The 14,323-nt window shown below is 50.5% G+C and overlaps 7 non-coding genes across 7 annotated transcripts; all 7 read right to left on the bottom strand.

Annotated features, from left to right (window-relative positions):
• Window positions 1-816: 816 nt before the first annotated feature.
• Trnal-uaa (transfer RNA leucine (anticodon UAA)) lies at window positions 817-900 on the bottom strand. Its single transcript has one exon. It is a non-coding gene; the product is annotated as a tRNA-Leu (tRNA).
• Window positions 901-2,669: 1,769 nt separating this feature from the next.
• Window positions 2,670-2,753, bottom strand: Trnal-uaa (transfer RNA leucine (anticodon UAA)). Its single transcript has one exon. It is a non-coding gene; the product is annotated as a tRNA-Leu (tRNA).
• Window positions 2,754-4,518: 1,765 nt separating this feature from the next.
• Trnal-uaa (transfer RNA leucine (anticodon UAA)) lies at window positions 4,519-4,602 on the bottom strand. The gene has a single exon. It is a non-coding gene; the product is annotated as a tRNA-Leu (tRNA).
• A 1,766-nt stretch (window positions 4,603-6,368) lies between these two features.
• Window positions 6,369-6,451, bottom strand: Trnal-uaa (transfer RNA leucine (anticodon UAA)). Its single transcript has one exon. It is a non-coding gene; the product is annotated as a tRNA-Leu (tRNA).
• A 3,613-nt stretch (window positions 6,452-10,064) lies between these two features.
• On the bottom strand, window positions 10,065-10,148 carry Trnal-uaa (transfer RNA leucine (anticodon UAA)). Its single transcript has one exon. It is a non-coding gene; the product is annotated as a tRNA-Leu (tRNA).
• Window positions 10,149-11,912: 1,764 nt separating this feature from the next.
• Trnal-uaa (transfer RNA leucine (anticodon UAA)) lies at window positions 11,913-11,996 on the bottom strand. Its single transcript has one exon. It is a non-coding gene; the product is annotated as a tRNA-Leu (tRNA).
• Window positions 11,997-13,761: 1,765 nt separating this feature from the next.
• Trnal-uaa (transfer RNA leucine (anticodon UAA)) lies at window positions 13,762-13,845 on the bottom strand. The gene has a single exon. It is a non-coding gene; the product is annotated as a tRNA-Leu (tRNA).
• Window positions 13,846-14,323: the final 478 nt, after the last annotated feature.

The following is a 14,323-nucleotide window of genomic DNA, read 5'->3' as shown; positions in this document are numbered from 1 at the left end:
GAGGACTGGCGCTAGAAACGACTGGGAGACGCCAAATCGACAAACACACAACGGACTCTTTCATTTGACAGTGGCCGCAGGTTCGCCCCTGTGCGTACCGAGAAGCAAGAGAGGTGTCAGCGTGCTGGACCGCAGGATTTCCGCGCAGCAGACTCAAAAACTAAGGAAAAAGGAAAAACCGAAGAAACCAATAGCTCGCGGACTTCCTAGGTGGTCACCCACCTGAGTACTAACCACGCCCAACGCTGTCGAATTTCGGTGATCGGGCATGGACCCGTGTCTTTGGCGTGGCATACAAGTTGGCGAGAACGTCGCCAGACGGGCGGACGCCTTAGTCCTTGTACAGATCACTTGGGATTTGCCTTTTAGGGAAACAAAATGGAATAGCCCTTGGTGGGATCGAACCCACAGCCCCCTCGTTATTAGCATAATAACACTCTAACTTGGTGAGCTTATTGCCCGCGCAATACGGCCGCTTCAGGACTCCACTACCCCAACCGCCGTTTCATCTATCTTTATTAAGGCCCTGCCATTCATTGAAACACTTACGTGTCACTGTTGACTCATTTTCGCCTGTCGCTTCGAGCCCAGAGCCACAACACAACGACCACGGAAACGTCCGTGAGAAGAGGTAAAACTCGACACAGGAAAAGTATGTTCCGCTATTTCTTTTCGACTGCTCAGCCTATGGGACGTGAGACGCCAGCACTGCTGTCACTGTCTTCCCTAGCAAAACCTCCATGGCGTGTTTCTGCGTAATTTACTTGTTCTACAACATGAATGGAGTAGGTTAGTTTCTGAATGATTAAAATGCATTGTCAGATGTGGGGTTCGAACCCACGCTCCCTTTCGGGAAGCAGAGCTTAAATCTGGCGCCTTAGACCGCTCGGCCAATCTGACGTGTGAGACAACAGCCCCAGTGACTTCCGTCTCTAGCATTATCTCAAGAACCTGACTGCGAAATCTGTTTTCTTTTTTCGGTAGGACGGAATTATGTCAGTCTTACAATATTTAAGGCGCAATGTCAGATGTGGCGTAGGAAACGCATCCCGCGCTCTTCCGTCGTATCCAGTTTGAACTGTAACTAGCACAACTGTATTTAGTAATAGGATAATTTCCACATTGACGCAAAAGAAAGCAGATATTAGCAAACGGCATCTAAGGCCGTTTCCTAGCAACAGCCACGCTGTGCATTACGTACTCGTGGGAAGCCAATGAAATACTTCGTGTGAGGATGGAACTGTCGACCTTCACTTTACAATACTTAGGCACTGCCCGGCGCGGTACCGACGCATACGTACTGAAACGTCTTTGGATCGTCAGTGAGTACTGCATATTAGAAATTTCGTGTTGGCCCTGATGTGCATTAAAGGGCAGATTTCTTCAGTGGAAGTCAGTTCTGCGCCTAGTCACAGTATATCGCCCTAGCAGCACCAGGAAAAACGGGTTCAGATGTGCTCGCCTTCCACTCGGCGTTGAGCGCCTACAGCGAGATAGCCTTCGTCCTCTGGCGCCAGGAGGGAGGCGACACATCACGGCGCAAACAGCTTGTAGCGGAAGGCAGTGGTGGTGTGTCGGTCAGCGTGGTTGCTTCCCAAGTAGCTGATCCGGGTTCGAAACCCGGACACCACACAGAGAAGTTGTCTCCTTTACTCAGGAGAGTGTGTTCAACGCTACTTGATCTTCGAATTTCCGAACAGTTGTGGTACGAATGGTTTTCCTCCACCCCTCGTCTCGCTCCGCGAAGGCTAGTGCGGATTACGATTCACAGCATCGTGTGTCCTCATGTGTCGACTTGTCTCGACTTTGCTCGGCTGACGCGAAAGCTGACGCTTGCAAATGGCCGTATATGTAGAGGACTGGCGCTAGAAACGACTGGGAGACGCCAAATCGACAAACACACAACGGACTCTTTCATTTGACAGTGGCCGCAGGTTCGCCCCTGTGCGTACCGAGAAGCAAGAGAGGTGTCAGCGTGCTGGACCGCAGGATTTCCGCGCAGCAGACTCAAAAACTAAGGAAAAAGGCAAAACTGAAGAACCAATAGCTCGCGGACTTCCTAGGTGGTCACCCACCTGAGTACTAACCACGCCCAACGCTGTCGAATTTCGGTGATCGGGCATGGACCCGTGTCTTTGGCGTGGCATACAAGTTGGCGAGAACGTCGCCAGACGGGCGGACGCCTTAGTCCTTGTACAGATCACTTGGGATTTGCCTTTTAGGGAAACAAAATGGAATAGCCCTTGGTGGGATCGAACCCACAGCCCCCTCGTTATTAGCATAATAACACTCTAACTTGGTGAGCTTATTGCCCGCGCAATACGGCCGCTTCAGGACTCCACTACCCCAACCGCCGTTTCATCTATCTTTATTAAGGCCCTGCCATTCATTGAAACACTTACGTGTCACTGTTGACTCATTTTCGCCTGTCGCTTCGAGCCCAGAGCCACAACACAACGACCACGGAAACGTCCGTGAGAAGAGGTAAAACTCGACACAGGAAAAGTATGTTCCGCTATTTCTTTTCGACTGCTCAGCCTATGGGACGTGAGACGCCAGCACTGCTGTCACTGTCTTCCCTAGCAAAACCTCCATGGCGTGTTTCTGCGTAATTTACTTGTTCTACAACATGAATGGAGTAGGTTAGTTTCTGAATGATTAAAATGCATTGTCAGATGTGGGGTTCGAACCCACGCTCCCTTTCGGGAAGCAGAGCTTAAATCTGGCGCCTTAGACCGCTCGGCCAATCTGACGTGTGGAGACAACAGCCCCAGTGACTTCCGTCTCTAGCATTATCTCAAGAACCTGACTGCGAAATCTGTTTCTTTTTTCGGTAGGACGGAATTATGTCAGTCTTACAATATTTAAGGCGCAATGTCAGATGTGGCGTAGGAAACGCATCCCGCGCTCTTCCGTCGTATCCAGTTTGAACTGTAACTAGCACAACTGTATTTAGTAATAGGATAATTTCCACATTGACGCAAAAGAAAGCAGATATTAGCAAACGGCATCTAAGGCCGTTTCCTAGCAACAGCCACGCTGTGCATTACGTACTCGTGGGAAGCCAATGAAATACTTCGTGTGAGGATGGAACTGTCGACCTTCACTTTACAATACTTAGGGCACTGCCCCGGCGGTACCGACGCATACGTACTGAAACGTCTTTGGATCGTCAGTGAGTACTGCATATTAGAAATTTCGTGTTGGCCCTGATGTGCATTAAAGGGCAGATTTCTTCAGTGGAAGTCAGTTCTGCGCCTAGTCACAGTATATCGCCCTAGCAGCACCAGGAAAACGGGTTCAGATGTGCTCGCCTTCCACTCGGCGTTGAGCGCCTACAGCGAGATAGCCTTCGTCCTCTGGCGCCAGGAGGGAAGGCGACACATCACGGCGCAAACAGCTTGTAGCGGAAGGCAGTGGTGGTGTGGTCGGTCAGCGTGGTTGCTTCCCAAGTAGCTGATCCGGGTTCGAAACCGGACACCACACAGAAGTTGTCTCCTTTACTCAGGAGAGTGTGTTCAACGCTACTTGATCTTCGAATTCCGAACAGTTGTGGTACGAATGGTTTTCCTCACCCCTCGTCTCGCTCCGCGAAGGCTAGTGCGGATTACGATTCACAGCATCGTGTGTCCTCATGTGTCGACTTGTCTCGACTTTGCTCGGCTGACGCGAAAGCTGACGCTTGCAAATGGCCGTATATGTAGAGGACTGGCGCTAGAAACGACTGGGAGACGCCAAATCGACAAACACACAACGGACTCTTTCATTTGACAGTGGCCGCAGGTTCGCCCCTGTGCGTACCGAGAAGCAAGAGAGGTGTCAGCGTGCTGGACCGCAGGATTTCGCGCAGCAGACTCAAAAACTAAGGAAAAAGGCAAAACTGAAGAAACCAATAGCTCGCGGACTTCCTAGGTGGTCACCCACCTGAGTACTAACCACGCCCAACGCTGTCGAATTTCGGTGATCGGGCATGGACCCGTGTCTTTGGCGTGGCATACAAGTTGGCGAGAACGTCGCCAGACGGGCGGACGCCTTAGTCCTTGTACAGATCACTTGGGATTTGCCTTTTAGGGAAACAAAATGGAATAGCCCTTGGTGGGATCGAACCCACAGCCCCCTCGTTATTAGCATAATAACACTCTAACTTGGTGAGCTTATTGCCCGCGCAATACGGCCGCTTCAGGACTCCACTACCCCAACCGCCGTTTCATCTATCTTTATTAAGGCCCTGCCATTCATTGAAACACTTACGTGTCACTGTTGACTCATTTTCGCCTGTCGCTTCGAGCCCAGAGCCACAACACAACGACCACGGAAACGTCCGTGAGAAGAGGTAAAACTCGACACAGGAAAAGTATGTTCCGCTATTTCTTTTCGACTGCTCAGCCTATGGGACGTGAGACGCCAGCACTGCTGTCACTGTCTTCCCTAGCAAAACCTCCATGGCGTGTTTCTGCGTAATTTACTTGTTCTACAACATGAATGGAGTAGGTTAGTTTCTGAATGATTAAAATGCATTGTCAGATGTGGGGTTCGAACCCACGCTCCCTTTCGGGAAGCAGAGCTTAAATCTGGCGCCTTAGACCGCTCGGCCAATCTGACGTGTGAGACAACAGCCCCAGTGACTTCCGTCTCTAGCATTATCTCAAGAACCTGACTGCGAAATCTGTTTCTTTTTTCGGTAGGACGGAATTATGTCAGTCTTACAATATTTAAGGCGCAATGTCAGATGTGGCGTAGGAAACGCATCCCGCGCTCTTCCGTCGTATCCAGTTTGAACTGTAACTAGCACAACTGTATTTAGTAATAGGATAATTTCCACATTGACGCAAAAGAAAGCAGATATTAGCAAACGGCATCTAAGGCCGTTTCCTAGCAACAGCCACGCTGTGCATTACGTACTCGTGGGAAGCCAATGAAATACTTCGTGTGAGGATGGAACTGTCGACCTTCACTTTACAATACTTAGGCACTGCCCCGGCGGGTACCGACGCATACGTACTGAAACGTCTTTGGATCGTCAGTGAGTACTGCATATTAGAAATTTCGTGTTGGCCCTGATGTGCATTAAAGGGCAGATTTCTTCAGTGGAAGTCAGTTCTGCGCCTAGTCACAGTATATCGCCCTAGCAGCACCAGGAAAACGGGTTCAGATGTGCTCGCCTTCCACTCGGCGTTGAGCGCCTACAGCGAGATAGCCTTCGTCCTCTGGCGCCAGGAGGAAGGCGACACATCACGGCGCAAACAGCTTGTAGCGGAAGGCAGTGGTGGTGTGTCGGTCAGGGTGGTTGCTTCCCAAGTAGCTGATCCGGGTTCGAAACCCGGACACCACACGGAAGTTGTCTCCTTTACTCAGGAGAGTGTGTTCAACGCTACTTGATCTTCGAATTTCCGAACAGTTGTGGTACGAATGGTTTTCCTCCACCCCTCGTCTCGCTCCGCGAAGGCTAGTGCGGATTACGATTCACAGCATCGTGTGTCCTCATGTGTCGACTTGTCTCGACTTTGCTCGGCTGACGCGAAAGCTGACGCTTGCAAATGGCCGTATATGTAGAGGACTGGCGCTAGAAACGACTGGGAGACGCCAAATCGACAAACACACAACGGACTCTTTCATTTGACAGTGGCCGCAGGTTCGCCCCTGTGCGTACCGAGAAGCAAGAGAGGTGTCAGCGTGCTGGACCGCAGGATTTCCGCGCAGCAGACTCAAAAACTAAGGAAAAAGGAAAAACCGAAGAAACCAATAGCTCGCGGACTTCCTAGGTGGTCACCCACCTGAGTACTAACCACGCCCAACGCTGTCGAATTTCGGTGATCGGGCATGGACCCGTGTCTTTGGCGTGGCATACAAGTTGGCGAGAACGTCGCCAGACGGGCGGACGCCTTAGTCCTTGTACAGATCACTTGGGATTTGCCTTTTAGGGAAACAAAATGGAATAGCCCTTGGTGGGATCGAACCCACAGCCCCCTCGTTATTAGCATAATAACACTCTAACTTGGTGAGCTTATTGCCCGCGCAATACGGCCGCTTCAGGACTCCACTACCCCAACCGCCGTTTCATCTATCTTTATTAAGGCCCTGCCATTCATTGAAACACTTACGTGTCACTGTTGACTCATTTTCGCCTGTCGCTTCGAGCCCAGAGCCACAACACAACGACCACGGAAACGTCCGTGAGAAGAGGTAAAACTCGACACAGGAAAAGTATGTTCCGCTATTTCTTTTCGACTGCTCAGCCTATGGGACGTGAGACGCCAGCACTGCTGTCACTGTCTTCCCTAGCAAAACCTCCATGGCGTGTTTCTGCGTAATTTACTTGTTCTACAACATGAATGGAGTAGGTTAGTTTCTGAATGATTAAAATGCATTGTCAGATGTGGGGTTCGAACCCACGCTCCCTTTCGGAAGCAGAGCTTAAATCTGGCGCCTTAGACCGCTCGGCCAATCTGACGTGTGAGACAACAGCCCCAGTGACTTCCGTCTCTAGCATTATCTCAAGAACCTGACTGCGAAATCTGTTTCTTTTTTCGGTAGGACGGAATTATGTCAGTCTTACAATATTTAAGGCGCAATGTCAGATGTGGCGTAGGAAACGCATCCCGCGCTCTTCCGTCGTATCCAGTTTGAACTGTAACTAGCACAACTGTATTTAGTAATAGGATAATTTCCACATTGACGCAAAAGAAAGCAGATATTAGCAAACGGCATCTAAGGCCGTTTCCTAGCAACAGCCACGCTGTGCATTACGTACTCGTGGGAAGCCAATGAAATACTTCGTGTGAGGATGGAACTGTCGACCTTCACTTTACAATACTTAGGCACTGCCCGCGCGGTACCGACGCATACGTACTGAAACGTCTTTGGATCGTCAGTGAGTACTGCATATTAGAAATTTCGTGTTGGCCCTGATGTGCATTAAAGGGCAGATTTCTTCAGTGGAAGTCAGTTCTGCGCCTAGTCACAGTATATCGCCCTAGCAGCACCAGGAAAACGGGTTCAGATGTGCTCGCCTTCCACTCGGCGTTGAGCGCCTACAGCGAGATAGCCTTCGTCCTCTGGCGCCAGGAGGGAAGGCGACACATCACGGCGCAAACAGCTTGTAGCGGAAGGCAGTGGTGGTGTGTCGGTCAGCGTGGTTGCTTCCCAAGTAGCTGATCCGGGTTCGAAACCGGACACCACACAGAAGTTGTCTCCTTTACTCAGGAGAGTGTGTTCAACGCTACTTGATCTTCGAATTTCCGAACAGTTGTGGTACGAATGGTTTTCCTCCACCCCTCGTCTCGCTCCGCGAAGGCTAGTGCGGATTACGATTCACAGCATCGTGTGTCCTCATGTGTCGACTTGTCTCGACTTTGCTCGGCTGACGCGAAAGCTGACGCTTGCAAATGGCCGTATATGTAGAGGACTGGCGCTAGAAACGACTGGGAGACGCCAAATCGACAAACACACAACGGACTCTTTCATTTGACAGTGGCCGCAGGTTCGCCCCTGTGCGTACCGAGAAGCAAGAGAGGTGTCAGCGTGCTGGACCGCAGGATTTCCGCGCAGCAGACTCAAAAACTAAGGAAAAAGGCAAAACTGAAGAAACCAATAGCTCGCGGACTTCCTAGGTGGTCACCCACCTGAGTACTAACCACGCCCAACGCTGTCGAATTTCGGTGATCGGGCATGGACCCGTGTCTTTGGCGTGGCATACAAGTTGGCGAGAACGTCGCCAGACGGGCGGACGCCTTAGTCCTTGTACAGATCACTTGGGATTTGCCTTTTAGGAAACAAAATGGAATAGCCCTTGGTGGGATCGAACCCACAGCCCCCTCGTTATTAGCATAATAACACTCTAACTTGGTGAGCTTATTGCCCGCGCAATACGGCCGCTTCAGGACTCCACTACCCCAACCGCCGTTTCATCTATCTTTATTAAGGCCCTGCCATTCATTGAAACACTTACGTGTCACTGTTGACTCATTTTCGCCTGTCGCTTCGAGCCCAGAGCCACAACACAACGACCACGGAAACGTCCGTGAGAAGAGGTAAAACTCGACACAGGAAAAGTATGTTCCGCTATTTCTTTTCGACTGCTCAGCCTATGGGACGTGAGACGCCAGCACTGCTGTCACTGTCTTCCCTAGCAAAACCTCCATGGCGTGTTTCTGCGTAATTTACTTGTTCTACAACATGAATGGAGTAGGTTAGTTTCTGAATGATTAAAATGCATTGTCAGATGTGGGGTTCGAACCCACGCTCCCTTTCGGGAAGCAGAGCTTAAATCTGGCGCCTTAGACCGCTCGGCCATCTGACGTGTGAGACAACAGCCCCAGTGACTTCCGTCTCTAGCATTATCTCAAGAACCTGACTGCGAAATCTGTTTCTTTTTTCGGTAGGACGGAATTATGTCAGTCTTACAATATTTAAGGCGCAATGTCAGATGTGGCGTAGGAAACGCATCCCGCGCTCTTCCGTCGTATCCAGTTTGAACTGTAACTAGCACAACTGTATTTAGTAATAGGATAATTTCCACATTGACGCAAAAGAAAGCAGATATTAGCAAACGGCATCTAAGGCCGTTTCCTAGCAACAGCCACGCTGTGCATTACGTACTCGTGGGAAGCCAATGAAATACTTCGTGTGAGGATGGAACTGTCGACCTTCACTTTACAATACTTAGGCACTGCCCCGGCGGGTACCGACGCATACGTACTGAAACGTCTTTGGATCGTCAGTGAGTACTGCATATTAGAAATTTCGTGTTGGCCCTGATGTGCATTAAAGGGCAGATTTCTTCAGTGGAAGTCAGTTCTGCGCCTAGTCACAGTATATCGCCCTAGCAGCACCAGGAAAACGGGTTCAGATGTGCTCGCCTTCCACTCGGCGTTGAGCGCCTACAGCGAGATAGCCTTCGTCCTCTGGCGCCAGGAGGGAAGGCGACACATCACGGCGCAAACAGCTTGTAGCGGAAGGCAGTGGTGGTGTGTCGGTCAGGGGTGGTTGCTTCCCAAGTAGCTGATCCGGGTTCGAAACCCGGACACCACACGGAAGTTGTCTCCTTTACTCAGGAGAGTGTGTTCAACGCTACTTGATCTTCGAATTTCCGAACAGTTGTGGTACGAATGGTTTTCCTCCACCCCTCGTCTCGCTCCGCGAAGGCTAGTGCGGATTACGATTCACAGCATCGTGTGTCCTCATGTGTCGACTTGTCTCGACTTTGCTCGGCTGACGCGAAAGCTGACGCTTGCAAATGGCCGTATATGTAGAGGACTGGCGCTAGAAACGACTGGGAGACGCCAAATCGACAAACACACAACGGACTCTTTCATTTGACAGTGCCGCAGGTTCGCCCCTGTGCGTACCGAGAAGCAAGAGAGGTGTCAGCGTGCTGGACCGCAGGATTTCCGCGCAGCAGACTCAAAAACTAAGGAAAAAGGAAAAACCGAAGAAACCAATAGCTCGCGGACTTCCTAGGTGGTCACCCACCTGAGTACTAACCACGCCCAACGCTGTCGAATTTCGGTGATCGGGCATGGACCCGTGTCTTTGCGTGGCATACAAGTTGGCGAGAACGTCGCCAGACGGGCGGACGCCTTAGTCCTTGTACAGATCACTTGGGATTTGCCTTTTAGGGAAACAAAATGGAATAGCCCTTGGTGGGATCGAACCCACAGCCCCCTCGTTATTAGCATAATAACACTCTAACTTGGTGAGCTTATTGCCCGCGCAATACGGCCGCTTCAGGACTCCACTACCCCAACCGCCGTTTCATCTATCTTTATTAAGGCCCTGCCATTCATTGAAACACTTACGTGTCACTGTTGACTCATTTTCGCCTGTCGCTTCGAGCCCAGAGCCACAACACAACGACCACGGAAACGTCCGTGAGAAGAGGTAAAACTCGACACAGGAAAAGTATGTTCCGCTATTTCTTTTCGACTGCTCAGCCTATGGGACGTGAGACGCCAGCACTGCTGTCACTGTCTTCCCTAGCAAAACCTCCATGGCGTGTTTCTGCGTAATTTACTTGTTCTACAACATGAATGGAGTAGGTTAGTTTCTGAATGATTAAAATGCATTGTCAGATGTGGGGTTCGAACCCACGCTCCCTTTCGGGAACCAGAGCTTAAATCTGGCGCCTTAGACCGCTCGGCCAATCTGACGTGTGAGACAACAGCCCCAGTGACTTCGTCTCTAGCATTATCTCAAGAACCTGACTGCGAAATCTGTTTCTTTTTTCGGTAGGACGGAATTATGTCAGTCTTACAATATTTAAGGCGCAATGTCAGATGTGGCGTAGGAAACGCATCCCGCGCTCTTCCGTCGTATCCAGTTTGAACTGTAACTAGCACAACTGTATTTAGTAATAGGATAATTTCCACATTGACGCAAAAGAAAGCAGATATTAGCAAACGGCATCTAAGGCCGTTTCCTAGCAACAGCCACGCTGTGCATTACGTACTCGTGGGAAGCCAATGAAATACTTCGTGTGAGGATGGAACTGTCGACCTTCACTTTACAATACTTAGGCACTGCCCCGGCGGTACCGACGCATACGTACTGAAACGTCTTTGGATCGTCAGTGAGTACTGCATATTAGAAATTTCGTGTTGGCCCTGATGTGCATTAAAGGGCAGATTTCTTCAGTGGAAGTCAGTTCTGCGCCTAGTCACAGTATATCGCCCTAGCAGCACCAGGAAAACGGGTTCAGATGTGCTCGCCTTCCACTCGGCGTTGAGCGCCTACAGCGAGATAGCCTTCGTCCTCTGGCGCCAGGAGGGAAGGCGACACATCACGGCGCAAACAGCTTGTAGCGGAAGGCAGTGGTGGTGTGTCGGTCAGGGTGGTTGCTTCCCAAGTAGCTGATCCGGGTTCGAAACCCGGACACCACACGGAAGTTGTCTCCTTTACTCAGGAGAGTGTGTTCAACGCTACTTGATCTTCGAATTTCCGAACAGTTGTGGTACGAATGGTTTTCCTCCACCCCTCGTCTCGCTCCGCGAAGGCTAGTGCGGATTACGATTCACAGCATCGTGTGTCCTCATGTGTCGACTTGTCTCGACTTTGCTCGGCTGACGCGAAAGCTGACGCTTGCAAATGGCCGTATATGTAGAGGACTGGCGCTAGAAACGACTGGGAGACGCCAAATCGACAAACACACAACGGACTCTTTCATTTGACAGTGGCCGCAGGTTCGCCCCTGTGCGTACCGAGAAGCAAGAGAGGTGTCAGCGTGCTGGACCGCAGGATTTCCGCGCAGCAGACTCAAAAACTAAGGAAAAAGGAAAAACCGAAGAAACCAATAGCTCGCGGACTTCCTAGGTGGTCACCCACTGAGTACTAACCACGCCCAACGCTGTCGAATTTCGGTGATCGGGCATGGACCCGTGTCTTTGGCGTGGCATACAAGTTGGCGAGAACGTCGCCAGACGGGCGGACGCCTTAGTCCTTGTACAGATCACTTGGGATTTGCCTTTTAGGGAAACAAAATGGAATAGCCCTTGGTGGGATCGAACCCACAGCCCCCTCGTTATTAGCATAATAACACTCTAACTTGGTGAGCTTATTGCCCGCGCAATACGGCCGCTTCAGGACTCCACTACCCCAACCGCCGTTTCATCTATCTTTATTAAGGCCCTGCCATTCATTGAAACACTTACGTGTCACTGTTGACTCATTTTCGCCTGTCGCTTCGAGCCCAGAGCCACAACACAACGACCACGGAAACGTCCGTGAGAAGAGGTAAAACTCGACACAGGAAAAGTATGTTCCGCTATTTCTTTTCGACTGCTCAGCTATGGGACGTGAGACGCCAGCACTGCTGTCCACTGTCTTCCCTAGCAAAACCTCCATGGCGTGTTTCTGCGTAATTTACTTGTTCTACAACATGAATGGAGTAGGTTAGTTTCTGAATGATTAAAATGCATTGTCAGATGTGGGGTTCGAACCCACGCTCCCTTTCGGGAACCAGAGCTTAAATCTGGCGCCTTAGACCGCTCGGCCAATCTGACGTGTGAGACAACAGCCCCAGTGACTTCCGTCTCTAGCATTATCTCAAGAACCTGACTGCGAAATCTGTTTCTTTTTTCGGTAGGACGGAATTATGTCAGTCTTACAATATTTAAGGCGCAATGTCAGATGTGGCGTAGGAAACGCATCCCGCGCTCTTCCGTCGTATCCAGTTTGAACTGTAACTAGCACAACTGTATTTAGTAATAGGATAATTTCCACATTGACGCAAAAGAAAGCAGATATTAGCAAACGGCATCTAAGGCCGTTTCCTAGCAACAGCCACGCTGTGCATTACGTACTCGTGGGAAGCCAATGAAATACTTCGTGTGAGGATGGAACTGTCGACCTTCACTTTACAATACTTAGGCACTGCCCGCGCGGTACCGACGCATACGTACTGAAACGTCTTTGGATCGTCAGTGAGTACTGCATATTAGAAATTTCGTGTTGGCCCTGATGTGCATTAAAGGGCAGATTTCTTCAGTGGAAGTCAGTTCTGCGCCTAGTCACAGTATATCGCCCTAGCAGCACCAGGAAAACGGGTTCAGATGTGCTCGCCTTCCACTCGGCGTTGAGCGCCTACAGCGAGATAGCCTTCGTCCTCTGGCGCCAGGAGGGAAGGCGACACATCACGCGCAAACAGCTTGTAGCGGAAGGCAGTGGTGGTGTGTCGGTCAGGGTGGTTGCTTCCCAAGTAGCTGATCCGGGTTCGAAACCCGGACACCACACGGAAGTTGTCTCCTTTACTCAGGAGAGTGTGTTCAACGCTACTTGATCTTCGAATTTCCGAACAGTTGTGGTACGAATGGTTTTCCTCCACCCCTCGTCTCGCTCCGCGAAGGCTAGTGCGGATTACGATTCACAGCATCGTGTGTTCTCATGTGTCGACTTGTCTCGACTTTGCTCGGCTGACGCGAAAGCTGACGCTTGCAAATGGCCGTATATGTAGAGGACTGGCGCTAGAAACGACTGGGAGACGCCAAATCGACAAACACACAACGGACTCTTTCATTTGACAGTGGCCGCAGGTTCGCCCCTGTGCGTACCGAGAAGCAAGAGAGGTGTCAGCGTGCTGGACCGCAGGATTTCCGCGCAGCAGACTCAAAAACTAAGGAAAAAGGAAAAACCGAAGAAACCAATAGCTCGCGGACTTCCTAGGTGGTCACCCACCTGAGTACTAACCACGCCCAACGCTGTCGAATTTCGGTGATCGGGCATGGACCCGTGTCTTTGGCGTGGCATACAAGTTGGCGAGAACGTCGCCAGACGGGCGGACGCCTTAGTCCTTGTACAGATCACTTGGGATTTGCCTTTTAGGGAAACAAAATGGAATAGCCCTTGGTGGGATCGAACCCACAGCCCCCTCGTTATTAGCATAATAACACTCTAACTTGGTGAGCTTATTGCCCGCGCAATACGGCCGCTTCAGGACTCCACTACCCCAACTGCCGTTTCATCTATCTTTATTAAGGCCCTGCCATTCATTGAAACACTTACGTGTCACTGTTGACTCATTTTCGCCTGTCGCTTCGAGCCCAGAGCCACAACACAACGACCACGGAAACGTCCGTGAGAAGAGGTAAAACTCGACACAGGAAAAGTATGTTCCGCTATTTCTTTTCGACTGCTCAGCCTATGGGACGTGAGACGCCAGCACTGCTGTCACTGTCTTCCCTAGCAAAACCTCCATGGCGTGTTTCTGCGTAATTTACTTGTTCTACAACATGAATGGAGTAGGTTAGTTTCTGAATGATTAAAATGCATTGTCAGATGTGGGGTTCGAACCCACGCTCCCTTTCGGGAACCAGAGCTTAAATCTGGCGCCTTAGACCGCTCGGCCAATCTGACGTGTGAGACAACAGCCCCAGTGACTTCCGTCTCTAGCATTATCTCAAGAACCTGACTGCGAAATCTGTTTCTTTTTTCGGTAGGACGGAATTATGTCAGTCTTACAATATTTAAGGCGCAATGTCAGATGTGCGTAGGAAACGCATCCCGCGCTCTTCCGTCGTATCCAGTTTGAACTGTAACTAGCACAACTGTATTTAGTATAGGATAATTTCCACATTGACGCAAAAGAAAGCAGATATTAGCAAACGGCATCTAAGGCCGTTTCCTAGCAACAGCCACGCTGTGCATTACGTACTCGTGGGAAGCCAATGAAATACTTCGTGTGAGGATGGAACTGTCGACCTTCACTTTACAATACTTAGGCACTGCCCCGCGGGTACCGACGCATACGTACTGAAACGTCTTTGGATCGTCAGTGAGTACTGCATATTAGAAATTTCGTGTTGGCCCTGATGTGCATTAAAGGCAGATTTCT

The sequence above is a fragment of the Schistocerca gregaria genome, unplaced genomic scaffold, assembly GCF_023897955.1.
Source record: "Schistocerca gregaria isolate iqSchGreg1 unplaced genomic scaffold, iqSchGreg1.2 ptg001525l, whole genome shotgun sequence".
Taxonomy (NCBI): Eukaryota; Metazoa; Arthropoda; class Insecta; order Orthoptera; family Acrididae; genus Schistocerca; species Schistocerca gregaria.
Note: the sequence above shows the minus strand (reverse complement) of the source record. Positions and strands in the feature narration are given on the sequence as shown.